This window comes from Dermacentor variabilis, chromosome 11, assembly GCF_050947875.1.
Source record: "Dermacentor variabilis isolate Ectoservices chromosome 11, ASM5094787v1, whole genome shotgun sequence".
In the NCBI taxonomy this organism is placed as follows: Eukaryota; Metazoa; Arthropoda; class Arachnida; order Ixodida; family Ixodidae; genus Dermacentor; species Dermacentor variabilis.
In genome coordinates, this window is record NC_134578.1 from 80,236,401 (window position 1) to 80,257,942 (window position 21,542).

At 49.1% G+C, this 21,542-nt stretch overlaps 1 protein-coding gene and 1 long non-coding RNA gene across 2 annotated transcripts in view; one reads left to right on the forward strand and one right to left on the reverse strand.

Moving 5' to 3' along the window:
- Positions 1 to 12,883, reverse strand: part of LOC142563702 (organic cation transporter protein-like) — a 143,034-nt gene extending 130,151 nt beyond the window's left edge. The window contains exon 1 of the mRNA XM_075674301.1: positions 12,520 to 12,883. The gene's annotated coding sequence lies outside the window, so the exon portion shown is untranslated. The remainder of the gene's footprint in view (positions 1 to 12,519) is intronic.
- LOC142563703 (uncharacterized) overlaps positions 1 to 21,542 on the forward strand; it is a 216,975-nt gene that overhangs the window by 78,402 nt on the left and 117,031 nt on the right. The window lies entirely within an intron of this gene.

Below are 21,542 nucleotides of genomic sequence, written 5' to 3' on the forward strand. Positions count from 1 at the left end.
TAAGAGAGCCTATATGACGAAGATGACATTGCAACACCGGCATCATCACGATTGAATGACGACAGCATCATTACGATAGAGTGACAAACAATGAATCACTTCGATGTATCGAAGAAGGTGGCACGACGAAAATGCGTTGACGACATGAAGTGATGACACTGGTGAAACGCTAACATGACGATGATAGCATGACGACGACGGCACGCAGATAGTCAGATGTCAAAGTTGCAATGATTACGATGAAAGAACCATGACGGCATCCCCACGAAGGTATGTTAACGAAAGAATAATGACAACTGCTTGACGATGATAGTGATGATGATGACATGACGCCGGAATAAAGAGGAGGTGACGACGACCATATAAGAAAACGTGTATCATGATGATGGCGTGATGACATCGGCAAGAAAATAATTGTTGGCTAATCTGGAGTGACACTGACGCCACCTACACGACGGCATTGCGACGACGGTAAGACAATGGAGGCAAGATAGAGCCTGTCTTACAATGAAGACATGACAAGGCCGGCATCGTTACGATTAAATCAGGACAGTATCTCTCCAATGCAATGACGAAGAAATATTTATGTCGATGAAAAGAGGAAGGCATGGCTGCATGACGACATGCTTGCATGACGACAATGGGATGACTGAAGGGATGACAACGGTAAAACGACAGCGTGACGACGATGCCGCGACGATGACCACGTCGGTGATGGCATCACGATGACGGCATGACAATGGTCGGATGACAAAGCTGAATTGAAGACGACGCAACGACCACGGCAGCATCAGTAGCCAGAAGGCATAGCTAGTGGCCCAGGCTATTAGACAAATGCGACTACTGGGTTCGAGTAGGAGTGACGACAGCAGCATGACAAGTCAGGTCACGAAGCTGGAATGATGACGATTGAAGACGAAGGCGGCATCAATATGGCGGTGTGACGATGAAGGCATGGCGACTGTATGTGAAATATCGCGTGATGACGAGGAAATGACAAGTGTCGGACGACAAAGCTAGCATGACGGCTATGCAGCGACCCAAAAGGCATCCCGACCACGAGTGCCTACCTGTGGCACAGACTATTAGAAGGCTTGTAGCACTGGGTCGGGGTGGAACCGTGACGACTACAACAGTAAGATATCCTGAAGGTCGAATCTCGACAATGACACGACCATGATACATGGTGACCAGAAGCACATACGTAGTAGCAAACGCAGGTGGACAAGCTGGGCCACTAGGTCGGCGTAAAAAGCTGGATAGAAAGGCAGAAAGGGCTAAAAAGGCTGAAGTAGGCAAAAAATGTTATTCGCATTGAAATAAGTGATGGCTTAGTGCCAGGCGCCTAAGAAATTCAAACAGTCAGGCCAAACAGGTGTAAGAGTGCAACGCCACTTGCTATTCTGGGCGTGACTTCATACTATTATAGTGATGCATTCTTTGGCTAATTCTTAGCACCTTCAAGCAGGTAGGTTCCTGTTTGGCCTCGCTTTAAGTAAAATGGGAAAAATGCGCTGCATGCCTGTCGCTTTCCAAAGCCTTCCTATCTTCCATATATATGTTCCTGCCTCCTCCTTTCTGAAGAGTATGCAGGCATTTATCCCCTTTCGGCGACAGTTGCTAGCCTCTTCCTTGCTTTCCCTTCTTGTAAAATATATGTGTGTTTCAAAATCAAATATAAAGCCAACCAGCTCTTTCAAACAGTAGGCGCGCGAATGCCATGCCATTTTGACGTGTTCATTCCTTGTGACACCCGCCGTGGTTGCTCAGTGGCTATGGTGTTGAACTGCTGAGCACGAGGTCGCGGGATCGAATCCCGGCCACGGCGGCCGCATTTCGATGGGGACGAAATGCAAAAACACCCGTGTGCTTAGATTTAGGTGCACGTTAAAGTACCCCAGGTGGTCAAAGTTTCCGGAGTCCTCCACTACGGCGTGTCTCATTGTCAGATCGGGGTTCTGGCACGTAAAACCCCAAATATTATTATTATTTCCATGTGACCGTTAGCTCTTTGAGGTACCGTGTTAAACTGCAGTGTTGCCGGTGCCGGCCCACATTACCCGGTAATTTCCTTGTAGCTGCTCGCGCTACGCACAAACTGTGCGCAGTTGTACATATTTCATGATCGCCGAAGTTGATCGTTTTAACATTTCTTCTTCACAGTACGTGTTCCGTCGTTGTTTTAATACGACACAGCATGGCCTTTCGTACGTACGATAGTATAACACGTAGTCGCTCATGGAATGGCAACGCTTGTTTCCCTCGCTTACGTTCGTCCGCTATCTATGTGTAACCCAACAATCTCCATGTCATGGACACGCATTGAAGGGCTGGCATGAAAATCCTGTCGAGCGCACTTGCACCCCATACTGAATAACGTGCATGCGTTCAATTGCGACCTCGGAGAAAGACTTCGACATTGCAACCGGACACGACATCTTTTTGTGTTAACCATTCGCACCCCCTATTTGAAAGCTTCCGATGCTCGCACGGTACATTTCTCAAAAGAAACGGCACCGCCAGCCTTGTGAGCTGAAGTGGCGAAAGCTTGTCACAAACGTAAGCCCGATCACAGAAATCATAAGGTGACAGCGGCGTTGGGTGATGCTTTATTGCGATAGCAATTATATGGACGCTCCTGGCGCCGTTCTGCCGTCGGCGTTGGTGTAGCTGTGAGGTTCCGTATACAGTACAATAGCGATGAAACTTCGCCGCGCGCCGTATGCTGTACGTGCGAATGAGAGCGTGCTTGGGTGAGCAGGTGATGGCGGCTCTGTCTTGAGCAGGCAACAGAGGAAAACGGGGAGGAGGAGCGTCGCCTTCCGTCGTGCGCGTGGCTTCGAGGAGAGGGGAGAGGAGGGCGTTCTACAACGGGCGGCCGGGGCCGTTGTATCTTAATATTCATGTGCAACAGGCGCAGAGTCAGCACTGCGCAGTGTTTTCGCGTATTAGTTATCGCTGGTGCAAGCGGCAGCCCGAACTTCAATTCGTTTGCTGCTGCTGCCGCATTTCCTCACTGCAGCGTTCTGACAGCGAGTTTCCGCGGCTATCGATTGAAATTTGTTCATCTTTGCGCGCGATAACGTGCTGATTAATTTAGTTAGTATGCATGTGGTTACAAGTTTATATGGCCGATAAAACTACTGCCCTAATTTCATATAGCTGCACAGTAACTTGCTACTGCAATCAATGCTGCCACTTACGGGCGAAAATGCGACTTTTTTGTCCACATAGCAGCATTATCAATCATGTTTTGCAAGAGCGAAGTCCGCATGCATGTCGGAAATGACGGCTATATGACGACTTCTATCATATACAGGCACCATCACATTCATGATCAAAATATACTGCTATTCAATATGATAAAAATAGTCTGGCACAGAACGCGAGCACTAACACAGACATCAGATTTCTTGACGATAGGCATACAGCTTACGTTGTTTAAAATATAGGCTGTTTCTTAGCTGCGCCCAATAACTAAAAATTTCTTATGGTAGGTAGCACAATTGCAACCCTTGAGCTAAATTGCTCCATGAAGCCGATATTGCTTTTACGAGAAATAAAAATGTAGAATGTGAATAATTAACATAGTTGCACTAAAAATTCTTTACGCATTCGCTTGAAGGCACATATATTTCAATCTACAAATGGTAAATAGTGGCATATACATTTGGTAATATTTCAGAGGATGGCCCCGGTTTCGAAATATGTGCTGGCAAACTTGCGGCAAGAATACACTCCAGTTTCAGCATCTATTCTAAATAACGCTGTTTTATGCTTGGAAGTGCCAATGGTCAAAGCTAATGCATTTTATCCAACCACTTTGGGAAATATTATCTACAACTGGTGTCGTCCTGGAAATTTATTTAATGCGTTTGTGTCTTACAAACTTACTGGCCTCAGTTAGTAAATAGTGACCTGTACCAAGAACTAATTAATTAAGAAGGTATTTAGTGTATTTTTGTTATTTATTCGTTTAAGACTATTGATTTCTCGCAGAAGTAATGGCTGCCTTATCGAGTAGTAGTTATCTAAAGGATAAGATTTGTGCTATCTGTCGTACGTAATTTTTTATATTTGGTGCGGCTGAAAAAAAGATGCCGGATATTTGAAAGTGGTGCCAACCATACGCGGTAGAGAGCGTTTGCATGATGTGTTCGCGGGCTTGTTTGGAGACCACAAAAAGAACAACGATGAAAATATCTAATGGAAGAAAATTTATAGGGTGTTTCCGAGCACGATCTAAAACTTGTAATGTACGTGTTATAGCAAAAATAAGGCATTAGGCATTCTATAAATGAAAATGAAAACATAATCGAACTACTGGCACTTCAAAAGTGGAGTGAGCATGTAAAGTGTAATGTGAACAACATGGCAAACGTTCGTCTCATCCTTCTAATGTGTACCAGTCTATTTGTGCAGTTTACTTCGAGTTACGCGAAACAAATGGTTTAAATCTTAAACAATACCTAGAAAATAATCATTTTAAACCACTCACAGATTAGAGTCACGTGTGTAGCCTTGCCGCATGACTATTTTCGTATCCTCTACTTTATCCACTTTGTTGTAAATGCACGTCGGCTCAATGCCTTCAATTTTTGTAGCATAGCTTCTCTTCACCAAAACAATTGTACTCCTAGGTTGATAGAACTGTAGGATAGAAAAATAAATTCTTACATTAGAAGAATAGAACTTCACAAGATAATTCAGAAGTTACCATGTAGTTAGAATGAATCACAATATTCCGCCGATCCGAGTACATCAAGTGTAACATACAAGATGAATAAGGACCCGTACCTCAAAAGAAGGTGCATTGTATCTGTTAATGGGACGCACAAAACCAGTTAGAAATTTTTTGAGTAGATGCCAGGCTATCTGAAATAAGCGTTCATTTATCAGCAAAACGTGCACTGTACAGTTCCAATAAGAAAATAAAACATTAATTTGCATCAACTTTATCTGCAATATGCTTCTGAGCAGCACCCAGTAAAACATACCTAGCGAGCTTCGGCCAAAGCAATTTTTGTCTGGAACTTGTACGGGCCGTTTTCGTTGGATGTGAAACAGCGATGTGCATGGCCTTTGACCCGCGTTACCTGTATGGTGTGACGGCAGTCGAGTCTTTCGCGTTGGTCTTTCTCCTTCGATTGTGCTCTCACAGACAAGGAATTCACTCGTCAAGTTTATTACTCGTCCTCCCTTACTGTTCGTGTCCAACAAATGATGGCAGCTGTTCTTATTGAATGCTCGGAGAAGATATTACGCGAAAACAGCCAACTCAAAGTGAAAACTGACAAAAAAAACATTTTCAGTTACCAGTAACGAACAGTCATTCATACAGGAGGAAAGACAACTAAGTCATCAACGTTGGCTTCCTGCCCACATCACTTTCTCGTTTCAATGATCACAAACACCCGCCATGGTTGCTCAGTGGCTACGGCGTAGAGCTGCTAAGCACGAGGTCGCGGGATTGAATCCCGGCCACGGGGGCCATATTTCGATGGGGACGATTGCGAAAACTCCCGTGTACTTAGCTTAAGCTGCACGATAAATAAACCCAGGTCGTCCAAATTTCCAGTCGCCTACTACGGCGTGCCTCATAATTAGGTCGAGGTTTTGGCACGTAAAACCCCCTTTTTTCAATCGTCATAACAACGCTATGCAACGGGCGGCAGCGGCTCAAAGTTACAAACGTACTATCACAAAAATGTTTCTGTGCCGCTGTAAACCATTATTTTCGCCAAAAGCTGCTTGTCATGGCCTTGGGCGCGTCAAGGTCGTGTCACCGAGAGTTATAGCGCATTATATTGACGCAACTATATTTGGCAGAACGATAATTCAGCGGGTATGCGCCAGTGGGGACGACGCTGAAGTAGCGCGGGTTTTTAGGTGAAGCGGGGGAAAACGAAGAAGACGTTGTTGTTGTTCCCTTGGACGACTGATAAAGTGCGTTTCTTGGCGGTGCTGCTACGCATACTCGTTGATCCCACGTCGTTACACTGGTGGAGGTGCGGGGTATTCTTCATGCTTGGCACCCCTTCGCGGAGCCGACGAGCGAGCCCGGAATCACCATCGCGCATCGAAACACCGGTCCACCGCTTCAGTCGTCGCCTGCTAGGCTTAGCGCCCGAGTCCAGTCCCCTGCAAGAAACTTCGAGAAATCGTTTGCCTCCTACAAATAACATGGCCACCGCAGCTCCATCGCAAGTAACACTACAGAATCCTATCGTCCCGGAGAGCTTTCATGGTGATGCCTTTGAAGACGTCCAAGATTGGCTCGACCAGTTCGAGCGCGTCGCCCAGTATAACCATAAGACCAGCTCGGCGGACAAACTCTCGAGTGTCTATTTCTATTTGAAGGACAATGCTCGTACGTGGTACGTAAACCGGGAGAGGAGCTTTGCCACGTGGGACGACTTCCGCGCACAGCTGCTGGATACCTTTTCAAGCATCGACAGGAGGGAAAACGCGCAGCGTCTCCTTGAAATCCGCGTTCAAAAGCCCAATGAGAGTGTTGCTATGTTCTCGGAAGACATGGCCCGTCTTTTCCGTAGGGCAGACCCAGACATGCCAGAGGAAAGAAAGCTGCGATATCTCCTGCGAGGAGTGAAGGAACAACTGTTTGCCGGCCTTGTGAGAAATCCACCGACAACAGTGGCACAGTTCACAAAAGAGGCTACAGCCATTGAACGGGCCCTGCATCAACGATACCGCCAGCATGACATGGGCAACTCGACGGCGAACACTTCCGTACTGGCTGCGAGTAACGACATGTCTCTGCGTGAAGTTGTCCGCGAAGTGGTGCGAGAAGAGCTTCGGCAGCTCGGCTTTGTGGTTGCGCCTACGGAACCGACGCCAGCGTTATCTTTTGTTGCTGATGTCGTCCGGGAGGAAGTCCGGCAAGCTTTTTCAGCGCCAGACTGTGGCAACGTTCCGCGGCGCCTCACTTATGCGGAAGCTGTTCGCCGGCCACTCAACGCAACTTCAACGCCGTTGACACCCATAACTACAACACCACCTACGCCACAACTAGAGCCGACATCGTCACCCTCGTCGACTCTACCGACCCCGCCGATCATGCCAGCACAAACAACGCCGTATTTTCGACATGCGCACGCCACCCCTTGGCTCCATGGAGAGTTACAGCCGAACTACCAGCGTCGGAAAACCGATTTGTGGCGCACCGTCGACCGTCGACCAGTGTGCTACCATTGTGGTGAAGCTGGACACGTCTATAGAGTTTGCCGCAAATGGAATAACTATCGCGCCGCTCAACAACCAAGCTTCCCTGCCAACTATGCTTATTCTCCGTACGACGGTCGACGCGCTTACAACGACGCTCCTGTGAGCAGTCAGCCACCAAATACGACGACGCCCCGACCACGTTCTCCTTCTCCATCTCCGGCGCGCTACAATTCGCCGACTCGTCGCAGCTTTGCCGACGTCACTAGGGGCAGATCGCCTAGCCCTCGACGGGGAAACTAGCCGCAGCGACCTCCGGGGGTGAGGTTGCCAATACTCTAACTGCTCCACATCCCCCGTTATCGACGAACGACGACGTGAAGACTACATTGACGAAAAAGACGCCCAGCACAACGACGAATACGACGAATAGAAGTACGAAAGACGTAACTGACATCGTCAGCGCCGAGCTCATCGTTTGCATTGACGGCCACGAAATAGCCGCTCTGGTTGACACTGGCTCGCATTTTTCAATCCTTAGCTTACAGGTCGCTGACAAACTGAGGAAGGTGAAGACACCATGGCACGGGCCCAACATAAGAACCGCCGGAGGTCAGTTGATGACACCTGTCGGGAAATGCACGGCCCGACTCTTAATCGCCGGTTCAACCTTCGTCGTCACCCTCGTTATCCTTACTGAGTGTTGTAAAGAACTTATACTGGGCATGGATTTCCTACGGGAGTACGGCGCCGTGATTAACATCCGTGACAGAAGCGTCACATTTGCCACGAGTTCGGATAACGTCACCCATGAGAAGCCACAACAACCTCGCTTACGTATTGCCGCGGACGACGTCATACTTTTGCCGCGGAGTTGCTCCCTCGTACAGGTGCGCTGTGACAGCCTGCAAAGTGGGACTGGAGTAGCGGAACACATCAGTGCGCTAGCACTGAATTGCGGTGTGTCCATTGCCAGAGCACTTATCAATGTAATCGACGGAAGCGCCGAACTCTTGCTGACAAATTTTAGTAGGGAGCGCCGACACATCGTTAGAGGCACTGCTGTCGCCTATTTCGATGAAGTGACAGAAATACAAGACTGCCACTTAGCGCAGGAGTCGGCCTCTACAATCCACACAGCTGCACCTATTGTAGACGTTAATCCGACGTTAACGGCCGTTGAGCGGAACCGTCTGCTTGAGCTCATCAAGCAGTACCAGGGCTGTTTCTCCTCTGCGTCAAGAGTTGGTCAAACGCCACTTACGAAACACCGCATCATTACTGATGTCGACGCCAGACCCATCCGACAAAACCCTTATCGTGTGGCCCCAAAGGAACGCGAAGCAATACAAAAACAAGTGAAGACGATGCTAGAAGATGGCGTTATTCGACCATCTAATAGTCCGTGGGCATCACCTGTAGTTTTAGTGAAGAAGAAGGACGGTAGCCTGCGCTTCTGCGTCGACTATCGGAAGCTCAATCAGGTCACAAAGAAGGACGTTTATCCACTGCCGCGTATTGATGATTCCTTGGATAGGTTGCGAAACTCGTGCTACTTTTCCTCAATGGACTTGAAAAGCGGTTATTGGCAGATCGAAGTGGATGAGAGAGACCGTGAGAAAACAGCCTTTGTGACGCCTGACGGACTTTATGAATTTCAGGTACTTCCTTTCGGTTTGTGTTCGGCGCCAGCAACATTTCAGCGTCTAATGGACACTGTGCTCTCCGGACTCAAATGGCAAACATGCCTGGTGTACTTGGATGACGTGATTGTCTTTTCCGCAACGTTCGACGAACACTTACGAAGGCTGAAAACTGTTTTTGAAGCGATACGCTCTGCCGGTCTTACTTTGAAGCCTGAGAAGTGCCATTTTGGTTTTCATGAGCTCCAATTCCTCGGTCACGTCGTCAGTAGCCAAGGAGTCCGACCTGATCCGGATAAAATTGCCGCCGTCGCTAATTTCCCGATTCCATCAGACAAAAAAGCCGTGCGACGTTTTCTTGGACTCTGTGCATATTACCGGCGATTTATTGCGAATTTCTCGCGTATCGCGTGGCCGTTAACTCAGCTCACCCGAGAAGATATGCCTTTTACTTGGGGCGAAGACCAGCAGCGGGCATTCCACGAGCTCCGGCAACGCATGCAATCGCCTCCGGTATTAGCACACTTCGATGAGGAAGCCCCGACGATATTGCATACAGACGCTAGTAATGTCGGTCTAGGGGCGGTGCTAGTACAATGGCAGGGCGACAGCGAAAAGGTGATTGCTTACGCCAGTAGGACACTATCCCGAGCCGAAGCTAACTACTCCACCACTGAAAAAGAATGCCTCGCAATGGTATGGGCAGTTCTGAAATTTCGTCCGTATTTGTATGGTCGGTCTTTCACCGTCGTTAGTGACCACCATTCCCTCTGCTGGCTCATTAATTTGAAAGATCCTTCCGGCCGGCTCGCACGCTGGAGTCTTCGACTCCAAGAGTTCGACTTTGTTGTTACATACAAGTCGGGAAAACGGCACGCAGACGCCGACTGCCTTTCTCGGTCTCCTGTTGAGCCGGCAGCACAAGACGATGACGACACGGTTTTTCTGGCACTCGTGGATACTGCCGATCTTTCACGCCAGCAACGGGATGACATTGAATTGCTGCCGCTTATTGATTACCTCGAAGGACGAACCAACCGCGTGCCGAGGCTCTTTGCAAGAGGGGTGGCATCATACTGCTTGCGTCGCAACGTCCTCTACAAGAAGAACTTCTCGCCTAGCGGCAGCAACTACTTACTTGTTGTTCCATCACCGCTTCGACGTGAAATCTTACACGCCTGCCACAACGAGCCGACTGCTGGGCACTTGGGCTACACTCGCACATTGGCACGGATTCGGCAGAATTACTACTGGCCGAGACTTACTGCGGTCGTTAAACGTTACGTTCAGACATGTCTGGATTGCCAACGTCGTAAACCGCCATCCGTCAAACCAGCCGGCTTACTGCACCCTGTTGACGTACCGGCCACACCATGTGCACAAGTAGGCATGGACTTTCTGGGCCCCTTCCCCACGTCTACTACTGGTAATAGGTGGATAATCGTTGCCACGGATTATCTCACTAGATATGCCGAGTCACGTGCCCTGCAACGGGCAACAGCAGATGAAGCGGCACGATTTTTTTCTGGAATCCATCGTTTTAAGGCATGGCGCTCCCGCAGTAGTCGTCACGGACAGAGGTACTGCGTTCATGGCCCAGTTTTTAGATATTGTTCTACGTCTAAGTGGTACCGCCCACCGGAAGACAACAGCGTATCACCCTCAAACGAACGGACTGACAGAACGACTCAATAGGACATTGGCTGATATGATAAGCATGTACGTAGATGTAGAGCATAGGAACTGGGACGAGGTTTTACCTTATGTCACCTTCGCGTACAATACCGCTCGTCAAGAGACCACTCGCAAGACGCCCTTCAGTCTCGTATACGGCCGTGAGGTTACAACTACATTAGACGCAATGCTCCCTCATGAATTTGACGACAACGAGACGGGTGCTGAAGAGATAACACACCGAGCAGAGGCAGCTAGGCAGCTTGCGCGTCTGCGAATCCACGAACAGCAGGACATTGACGCCAGACGCTACAATCTTCGGCACCAAGCCGTAACATACAACATCGGCGACAAAGTGTGGGTCTGGACACCTATTCGACAGCGTGGGCTCTCTGAAAAGCTCCTACGTAAATACTTCGGGCCCTACATAGTTCTCCGACGCATCAGTGACGTCAACTACGAAGTCGTTCCAGACAGCTCGCACTGTTCAAAGCGCCGACGGCATTTACCCGAGGTCGTTCACGTGCTGCGTATGAAGCCGTACTATGAGGACTGCCAAGACTGCGCAGTTCTTTACCGCTGCTTTCCAAGCCTCTATCATCGGGACGATGATCTTTTCTAAAGGGGGAGCAAATGACGCAACTATATTTGGCAGAACGATAATTCAGCGGGTATGCGCCAGTGGGGACGACGCTGAAGTAGCGCGGGTTTTTAGGTGAAGCGGGGGAAAACGAAGAAGACGTTGTTGTTGTTCCCTTGGACGACTGATAAAGTGCGTTTCTTGGCGGTGCTGCTACGCATACTCGTTGATCCCACGTCGTTACAATATTTTGTGCGTGATCTCTGTATCCGCTGTCGAATTTTAAAAAATAGTGCTTACTCGGCGCATTCCTCGCAGCCCTTTTCCTTCTTTTAAATCGGTTAAATATTGTGAAGTATTATAATGAACATCAGATTTATCGACATACATGTACTTTTTTAGTTTCGAATAGTACAATTTTTTTACGAGGTGCGAAGCCCGACACAATTACCTGAACTGGGCTGGGAATTACCTGGCTGGGGCTGGGATGGGAATTACCTGAACTGGGAATATCATCAGCGAATCAGAAGTTACCAAGGTATTCTCCATTAACTCTTATCCACAATTTTTACCAATCCAGGTCTCTGAATACCTCCTGTAAACACGCTGTGAATAGCATTGGAGAGATCGTATCTCCCTGGCTGACGCCTTTCTTTATTGGGATTTTGTACGCCCTGTACGACCTTCAATTTGTTTCACAAGAAGACCTTTCACCCTCTCGGTAATGCTATAGAATTCCTGTATGTTACGAGCTATGTCCTTATTAATCCCCAATCCGACTCCAAGTTCTCGTCTCTTCGCTAAGCCCCGGTAGCACAGGACGTGCCCGCTTTTTAGCACTGTATATGCTGCTTTCGTCCTCCTAATTTCACTGAGCCCTATTATATCCCATTTGCTGCCCTCTAATTCCTCCAATAGCACTGCAAGACTCGCCTGACAAGATAACGTTCTAGCATCAAATGTTGCCAGGTTCAGATTCCCATGGCGGCCTGTCCGGAACAGTGGCGTAGCTAGGTCGTCTGGCACCAGGGGCCCATAGGTCTTCTGTCAACTCCCCCCCCCCCCCGGGTGTAGCGAATGGGAAGAGGGGTGTGCTCAGACGTAAATAATTATCCCCTCTCTCTCGTTAGCACCAGTAAAACGTTTGTTGAAGTGCTTATTTTATATCTGTATTATTTTGCGTTGCAAGTTTTCGCGCGGAAGCAGTCTTGCTGTAACTGGAACACTCAAGCAATGGCAGTCGGAGCGCGCTCGAAAGAAAAAACTGGCCGCGGCTTAGCTCAGCTATGCCAGGATATACGTAGCGTGAAGTTACGGTTATGCTTGGTTAATCTCTTGCCTTGCTTGCTAACATTAGCTTATCTGGTTATGGCCTTGTTCACGAATGCGTCCGAACGGATTGTTCACAAAGTCCGAGAGTAAGAGTGTAGACGCACTCACTTTCACCAAATTTCATAGCATGTTCAGTGCACCGCCGAGTCTTCGTATCGTCTGTGACGCACACTTGATCGCGGCCATAGCACGGCGTTGAGCTTCTTGGCGACGTCTTTCCCTATGCGTTATTCGCGTTGCTCCGGTGTCTCGACCCCACGTTTTGCCTTGGCACGCTCGTTCTTTCGACGCTCGACGGCCAACTGCCCAAGCGACAACTTCGGGGTCTGAAGTGTTTAGGTTTTCCAGTCTTTTGCGCCGACTGGCAGCGGCTCGGCTCTCCTCAACCTCCATGTCGAGCGCGCTGCAACAACCGTTTCGCCCACGCATTTATACGCATGGTGCGCACTCCTCGAGCATGCGCAGTACCGAGCGGAGCCCCAATCGTAAATGCAGCACGGGCGCACACGGAACCGCGGGTCTGCGGAGACTGCGACGTCACACCGCTGGAATGCGCCGAAGTCGTCGGCGGCGAGGGCGACGCAGTTGCGCCACTTGTGACGTCACGCCGCTCTCGCGCATGCGCAGTTTGGCAGGCGCAGAAGCACGCGAAATCTCTGCTCCTACCCGCGCAGTGTAGCTTTACACTACAAAAAATATACAAATGCACGACGCGTGTTTCCACGTGACACAGATTGTCCGATGGATGAGCGGAGGAGGCTGGCGCGACAGGAGGCGTGGAGGAGGAAACGCCGGGGAGAGCGGGATGGCGGAAATAGCTAAGAGTGGCGCTACTTTTGGAAAATTGAGGGGTTTATGAATGAACGTAAGCCCCTATTCTCGACACTATACACTGACCTAGAATACGTTTGAATGGGACGACCGGCTGTGGGGGCGGCGCATACTTTCCAGTGAGACGCGCGACGACGAGAAATGCCGTGGCTTGGGTGGCTTCTAGGTAGCGCCGTTGGAAACTGCAGGGAATGCTTCTCGGAAGGATCATTCGCGCTACTTCGCGCGCTAGTATATGCGTTCAGACTGCTTAAACGGTCTTTATGATTGGATATGACATGTATTCATGAGTAAGGAATGGACGCCTTTCTTTCTCTTGTTTATTTCATGCTTTCTTTAAATGCCGCCCGGTACTTGTGCGTTCATTCCGGCTGCTGTGTTAGCTTTCATTTTACTATGTTATCGTACAGTTCCCTTTGGACAACAAATATTTTTCTTGTCGTTCAAGCAGCATATATTTTCTCGTGTGTACTTCTGTGTATGTAGTTCTTCATTAATAGTTCTTGCGAAACGCAGGCGTAAACACTTACGAAAATTCTTGCTAGCTGCTTCAAACGAAATACACATATGCGCCCCATCCGGCGCCCTGCATTCATTTTTAGGGGAAGTATTCTTATAGAAAAAAAAATGCAGTGCAGCATTTCCTTCATGTTTCCGTCTTTGTCACGTAACAGAATGGGGAGTAATTGGAGCGCGTTCTTGTATTGCGGTCTGACCTCGGGTACCAAGAACAGTTTTTCTTCGAACTGTAAGGCGTGCGAAATTTTTCGTCCAGTCCATGCGAAAGGAACAAAAGAAGCAAAAAAGGTGCGAGGTAGCCTAGGTAGTTGCTTTATAGTGGCTATGGCGTTGCGCTGCCAAACTCGAGCTCACGGGTTTAAACCCGATCGCGGAATTCGATGGCAACGAAATGAAAACACTCGTGTACTACTGTTTAGCTGCACGTTAAAGAACCGCGGGTGGTGAGAACTGAACAAGGTGCTTCATTATCATATCGCCAGACGTAAAGCGACAGAATCTGTTTAATTCAAGAAGAAGAAAAAGAAAGAAGGTGCGTCCTTCGGATTTTTTTCTAGGGCTGTAACCGAAAAGAATTATTCTCGAGTTTGATTTCTGAGAAAAAAACATGTTACGCTTATCTCACATTTCATGCCTAAATATAATGCCGTTACCAACTGTGCGTCCGCTAAGTTAAGGAGTTTCTGTATCATAAACGGCTGCTTTCAGTTAACCGGCGCACTATCATAACAATATTAAAGCAAGTTCGTGTGTACGTGCTTGTACGTGCATGTGTAGGTGTCTTTTCCTTTTTTAAAATTTTTCTCTCTCTCAGCTATCGCATCCCCTTGCCTCTCCCCCAGAACAGGGTAGCCAGCCGAAGATAATCTCTGGTTAACCTCCCTGTCTTTCCTTTGCCTTTCCCTCTCTCTCTCTCTTAAAGCAATTAAAAACGACATGCCTCTTATACACATATATATATTCGTAGGTCGGCTGAGTTCGTTGAGAAAGATAAATGTGGTATCACACTGGGCACTCAGTTTTAATGGGTTCCAGACATGGTGAGAATGTAAAAAAAGAGGTGTTTTCCTTGCCTGTGTCGAGTTAGCAGATTTACAGGCTGACCTAAAACGGGGTGATTATACGGAATGATAGACGGGAACTTGTTCAGCGGAACCAATTAACATCGGTGCGTTAATTCTCTCAGGAACTGGTGCGCTTTTGAGCAACCGCCAGGACTTTCCAACAGCACAATCGTTCGGAATAAGTCTTCATATGCATCAGCCCCACACCTTCGAAAATTTAAAAGGACTGTTAGGCGGTACATTCGAACAGAAACGGCTACTCGATATTTTTAATAGTGACTTTTGAAGTCGAATACTCTCTGAATAGCAAATACTATTTGATACATTTTGCCTCCTGGGATGTTGGAGGAGATCGCCAGACAAGCCATGCAGATTACATTGGTGAAGACTTCCCGGTATCCCCGATTCAGTCTGAGTACATATGCGATATCTTTTTCCTAACACTGGTGTTCATTTTGTAAGGAGGTTTATTGGACGAGTCCAACAACAGGCGGTAGCTCTGAACAGTAGGTCGGCAGAACAAGATGGTGGTGTTCGAGCGCCTATCTCGTGCCCTCCGCTCTTGATGATGATCGGGATGTAATTATCTTCCTTTCTTCATTACAATTGCCCCCGTCGAGACAGGTGCAGCCATCCTGGCGATCTAACAGGTGGGGACGAGAGGGTCGAAGTACGGCTTGAGGCGGTCTACGTGAACAACATCACGTCCACGTCGACGACGGTCGCCGTGCAGCGTAAGAGGTTCAATGACGTAGTTTACGGGCGAAGTACGCTCGACGACGCGGTAGGGACCATGATAATTTGGGAAAAGTTTGGACGACAAGCCAGGGGCGCAGGGTTGTACAAGCAGCCACACAAGTGCTCCAGGAGAGAATGTTGCGGCAGGAGAGTGGTCATCATCGCGAGCGTTTTTATGGCGTTGTTGGTCGGCTGTAGTAAAGCGCTTGGCTAGTTGTCGGCAATCTTCCGCATAACGGGCGGCTTCCGACACGGGCGTGTACTCTGAGGCATCTGGTGCGTATGGCAGCAACGTGTCGATAGTGTGCGTCGGCTGGCGACCGTACAGAAGAAAGAAGGGGGAATACCGTGTTGTGACTTGCGTAGCGGTGTTGTACGCGTATGTCGCAAATGGAAGAACTAAGTCCCAGTTTGACTGATCAGATGCAACATGTGTCGCAAGCATGTCACCCAGTGTCCGGTTAAACCGCTCAGTGAGACCGTTCGTCTGAGGGTGGTAGGCAGTACACGTCTGATGTACAATGTTGCAGAGGAGGAGAAGGGCTTGAATTACATCAGAGAGAAATACGCGGCCATGGTCACTGAGGAGTTCGCGAGGAGGACCGTGTCGAAGCACAAAACGCTGGAGGATGAAAGAGGCGACATCCTGTGCTGTCGCCGTGGGAAGAGCAGCGGCTTCGGCGTATCGTGTGAGGTTGTCGACAGCAATGATAGCCCATCGGTTTCCCGCCGTGGTCAAAGGTAAAGGTCCATAAAGGTCAATTCCAACGCGGTCAAATGGTCGGTCTGGGCGCGAAAGGGGCTGTAATGAACCTGCGGCAGGATGCGGTGGTTTTTTTCGTCGCTGACACTCGTGGCAGCCGCGAATGAATTTGCGGACAAAGCGAAACATTCCGCGGCAGTAGTACCTTTTGCGTAAGCGTTCATAGGTCTTGAAGACACCGCCGTGAGCACACTGCGGGTCGGAGTGAAAGGACACGCAGATTGTAGAGTGCAGCGTTCCGGGGATAACTAGGAGCCACTTCCTACCATCTGGCGAGTAGCTGCGCCGGTACAAGAGGCCATCACGGATGCTGAAGTGCGAAGCTTGGCATCGCAGTGTTCGAGTGGTCGAAAGGGTGGGTGCCTTGGATAAAACGTCAAGAAGCGAAGCGATGCAGGGATCGTGGCGCTGTGCAGAGGAGATGGTGGGGACATCAAGAGCTGACAATGGGTGGTCTATAATGGATATGGACGCAGTTTCGGTGGATAGTGGTGACCGCGACAGTGCATCAGCATCGGCATACTTGCGTCCGGAACGATATATAACGCGGATGTCAAACTCTTGAAGTCGAAGAGACCAGCGGGCAAGGCGACCTGACGGATCCTTCAACGAAGACAACCAACATAATGCATGATGGTCCGTAACTACATCAAACGTGTGGCCATATAAGTAACGGCGGAACTTGGCAAGCGCCCAGACTATTGCCAAGCATTCTTTCTCGGTGACGCTATAGTTTCACTCAGCCTTGGTGAGCGTTCTGCTGGCGTATGCGACGACATACTCTGCGAACCCTGGCTTTCGTTGTGCGAGAACAGCACCGAGGCCGACACCACTGGCGTCCGTGTGCACCTCAGTTGCGGCCGTGGGATCGTAGTGGCGCAGTATAGGGGGTGACGTCAGGAGACGGCGAAGTGTAAAGAAGGCTTGGTCACACTCAGAAGACCATGGCGAAAGGTTGGAGGCGCTGCTTAAAAGTTGGGTCAAAGGCGCAATTATAGAGGCGAAGTTGCGCGCGAACCGACGAAAGTAGGAGCATAACCCTATGAAGCTTCGTAACTGCTTTAGAGTCGTCGGTTTGGGGAAGTCGGTCACGGCACGTAGTTTAGCCGGGTCCGGAAGCACGCCGTCCTTTGACACGACGTGACCGAGAATTGTAAGTTTTCGCGCAGCAAAGCGGCACTTCTTGATATTTAGTTGCAGCTGAACGGTCTTCAGACACGTCAGGACATGGTTGAGACGCTCCAGATGAGTTGCGAAATCTGGCGCAAAGACAACAATGTCGTCGAGGTAGCAGAGACACATATGACACTTCAATCCCCGCAGAACCGAGTCCATCATGCGCTCGAAGATGGCAGGCACTGCATAACTTCCAATAAACGCCTTCATGCCTTTGTTTCATAAAGTCGATTCGTTGGCCTGGGGCTCGTGCAGCTTTAAAAGAAACACGCTTATTCCCATCGGAAGTTCTCACTTCTTCAATCACTGCATTTGGAATGTTTGATAATTTTGTTTTACAGATATGTCGCTAGATTTACCTAGACGTGCATTGGCCATCTGCATCTCTTCACGCCACGCAGGCAATTTTCGTTTCAAACTTCACTTACAGCGAGTACATAAACAGGAACCAAAAGAACGACGAAGAGAAGCACTGACCGCAACTGGATCAATACATTGATCCCGTCGCTGGTCTAATCCACTCTCCGTAAGACAACATTCGCACCACCCTTAGGTGGTGGTCTCATCACTGAGCGTTTCGCTGGCACTCCCAAAAAAGATGGGTTGCCGGTGGGCGTCTGGCCACGCCAGTCGGGGTGCCTGTGCGACTCCTGGAATGCTTCTTGGTCCGTGGAGCGTGTTTAGGGGCTGGGCACCTGCGACAGAATTAAGTAAGGAGACGGGAATGGAGGATGTCTCTCCCGACGTGGCTGGTACTGCTGCCACCGCTCCAACACAGCCGGTGTGATGACGACGGCGGAACAGGGCCTATGCTGTAACACCTGTCCGACATGGGAATACTCGAGATCAGGGTCTGGGGCCACACTAGCACGGAGTTCTCTCTTGTGTCGGTTGGCTGCTCTCAAAGCTGTGTGTGGGTCATACGGTGATCCTTTCGTCGCGCTAGTGATGCTGGTGGTAAGTGTTTCTGAAGGATCCCGGCCGACGACGTTGTTGGAAAGAAGTGCGCGCGCCGCCTCCTGAGCTCTCACATTTCCCTCGATGCCCTGGTGACCAGGGATTCATTGAATTGTTGCCGTGACCCCGCGGGCCTCCGCACGCGTGGAGGCCTGCTTGACCAGGAGTATTACCGATGACGATGTGCGGCGAGATTTGCAGGCATGCAGCCCACATTGGAAGTCGGTATATAGGTCGATGTGCTTTCCCTCCGTGATGCCGAATGCCCGGACTATTGCACGGAGTTCAAGTTCCGTAGCGTCGTCGGCATGAGCAGTTGAAAAGCAAGGTTGAATGTATCGTACAAGAACCGACTACGTGGTAGGCGACTACTCCATCAGTGGTGCGTTCCTCAAAAGCTACGTCAGTGTGCCCTTGCTCATGCCTTGATGGCGCGCCTGCCAGTCCCTGCGCGTGAGGCGCAGCGAATGCTGCCCGGCTAGGCGCATGTTGGGCGCCCATTCTTCAGGGCGTTGGCGTAGTGTCGGCGACTGCAATGTCAACCCACGGTGAAATTTCCGATGGCAGTTGGGAGTACAACCATATAAAATTTTACTGCACAGACTTTCTGCGAGAAAAACCTGGGCGTCTGCCAGCGTCCGCGGAACGAACGCGTACTCCCTTGCTCACTGCGCATTTGACAACGACAGCAAAACTGAAGACGTCACGTTGTATAGCCCATGCACCAGATATGTCCCAGAAAGAGGTGCCATTATAAATTTGCAGTTGAAATATTGCACAACTATATGATCATACGCGCGCAATCGGTCTCAGCGCCCCCAGCAAAATTACGTTGAATCTGCCGCGAAGCGTGTCCACGCCCCAGTCCAGCTCGCTCGCAGTGCCCTCGCAGAGTTTTTTCACACATGGCGCCTCAGCGGAAGAGCGCCGTTCGGCCCACTCGACCATTTTCTGGGACACTCAACTCAACACGCAGGCGGTGTCACAGCCACCATTATCCGCCATGTTGCCTCTCTGACTGGCTGTCGGGAGGTCATGTGCCTTGAAATTTGTGCCCAAAAGTGGGAGTTCTGCAAAATGCAATTTTTCGCTTTCATCAACATGTAGAAACGTGACGTGGAGCTGCAAATTTTATCGACTAATATTATTTATCGTCCTTGGCAGCTCTATTGCGAGTTTAGTGCTATAAAAATGAAGTGAGCGGTAGCATGGAGAAGCTCGTGCAATACATCGCCAATTTCGCGCATATGTCGTCATGGCTGTTAGGTACTAGCCACTTAATTAGCATCGGTCAAGTGCTCCCAACGCAAGCACTCGCCGTCGCATTCTCATAATGGTGTGCCAATGCGCGTCGACTATGCTACCGGACCCGCCAGACATGCTGGCAATTGCGCCCTCGTGTGTCGAGCGTGGAGCGTTTGTGTCCCCCCGTGTGCGACGCATTCCCGATGGTGTACTTGGCAGCGGGCACGGTTTCTTTTTGTTGGCCTTAGTCCCAACAAAAGCTGCTTTGCAGCCTTGGAAGATCGTTCAAGGACTTTCAAGCGAGGAGACAACGCCGGACGGATGCTGCCATCGGAGGATGCAGCCCCAGGAGTGTCCATATTGCCCGAAGATGACGTCACTTGCGCGGGGCTCACGAATGGGTGAAAATGATGTGACCCCGACGGACTGAAGGGGTTATCAGTAAGAGAACCATCGGAAAAGGAGAGACGTTCTTCTTGCCACGGGCCGCAGTGTTCGCAAAAGAGGAGCCCATGCTGCGAACGAAGCCACAAGAAAGCGGCCGACTCGCAAATATTGTGCCTTTTGAGGCACTGAACCGCGAATCTCTGAAGGAATTTACAGACAACCGCTTCGGCTTCGCTTGTACGGTTTGCAAATATGTGTGCTTTGTGACGTATGTGTGCAGTCCTCCAGTGTTTGTTGTTCGAGAAGTTTCGCTTGTGTGCCGATTATCGCCAATCCCAGTGCTGCCGTAGGGTGCCCGTAATGTATTGTTCCGACAGCTTGATATACTACAAGCACCTTACCCATCTCCAGCCTCATGATTCAATCTCCCAACGTCCAACAAGCTGTCGTTACTTCTGCTAAGCACGTTTCAGTTTCGTATTATTCTATGAAAGGGCGATCACCTGATATCTTTTTCAATCGTTTGACGAAAACCCTTACTTTTTGCTTATGGTCTTTTAGTGAGGCCATTTTATTCACTGTAAATTTTGCCAGGCATGTATGTGCGATATGGTGGGTAAGATTATTTTGATAACTAGATGAGAAAATTATCTCCGATTGCTTAACTTTTCTTGAAGATCCGATCAGGCTCATAATCAGGTGTCCATCATTTCTTTGTCTTCTTTGCGAGCACAATTTGGCACTTTTTTTCTATATGTCCTTGTCTGCAAGAGTACAATCTGCTTGGTAAATTATAACATTCATCGTGCTAAAGTGAACATTCAGATTCGGCTTTTTCCATTATCGCTTACTGCGTATCTGGTGACAGGTAGAAAGCTTTTAAATCGACACTTTGGTTTTAGTTAAAATCGCCCTGTTTCTGCCGACCCCAATTATTGGTTCTTGCACTCAAAGAATTTGAATTTTGTATCAGGAGTGCCTCCATGCAATTCCAGAATATTGCGTTATATAAACATCACCCCATCTTTCCCCTTCACCCACATTATAACTTACAATATTGCGGGAAACAAGTTGGTCACGGGATAGTAATCGCTTAGCTCCTCTGAATACTAGGTAACTTTCTTCTCCTCGGCGTTGCTTCTTATTCTTGAAAATTTAGCAGCAAGAAAACAATCGCTTGTTTTTAACAAAATATTGACATTTTTTAGCTGAGGAATATTCCCTGGTTCATTTGAAATTATTTGAATGAAGCTGCATGGTTTTTCTTTTGCTAATACAGCGCAAGCAACACACAAAACTACACAGACGCGGACAATGCTCTAACTCGTTTGACCAAACACAAGTTTGGTTCGCTACATTAACACACTCAAATCGCTACATGACCAAACTAACACTACTTTTCCTATCCGGAAGCATAATTTTACATTCGGGCGCTGCGGAAACTAGGGCCT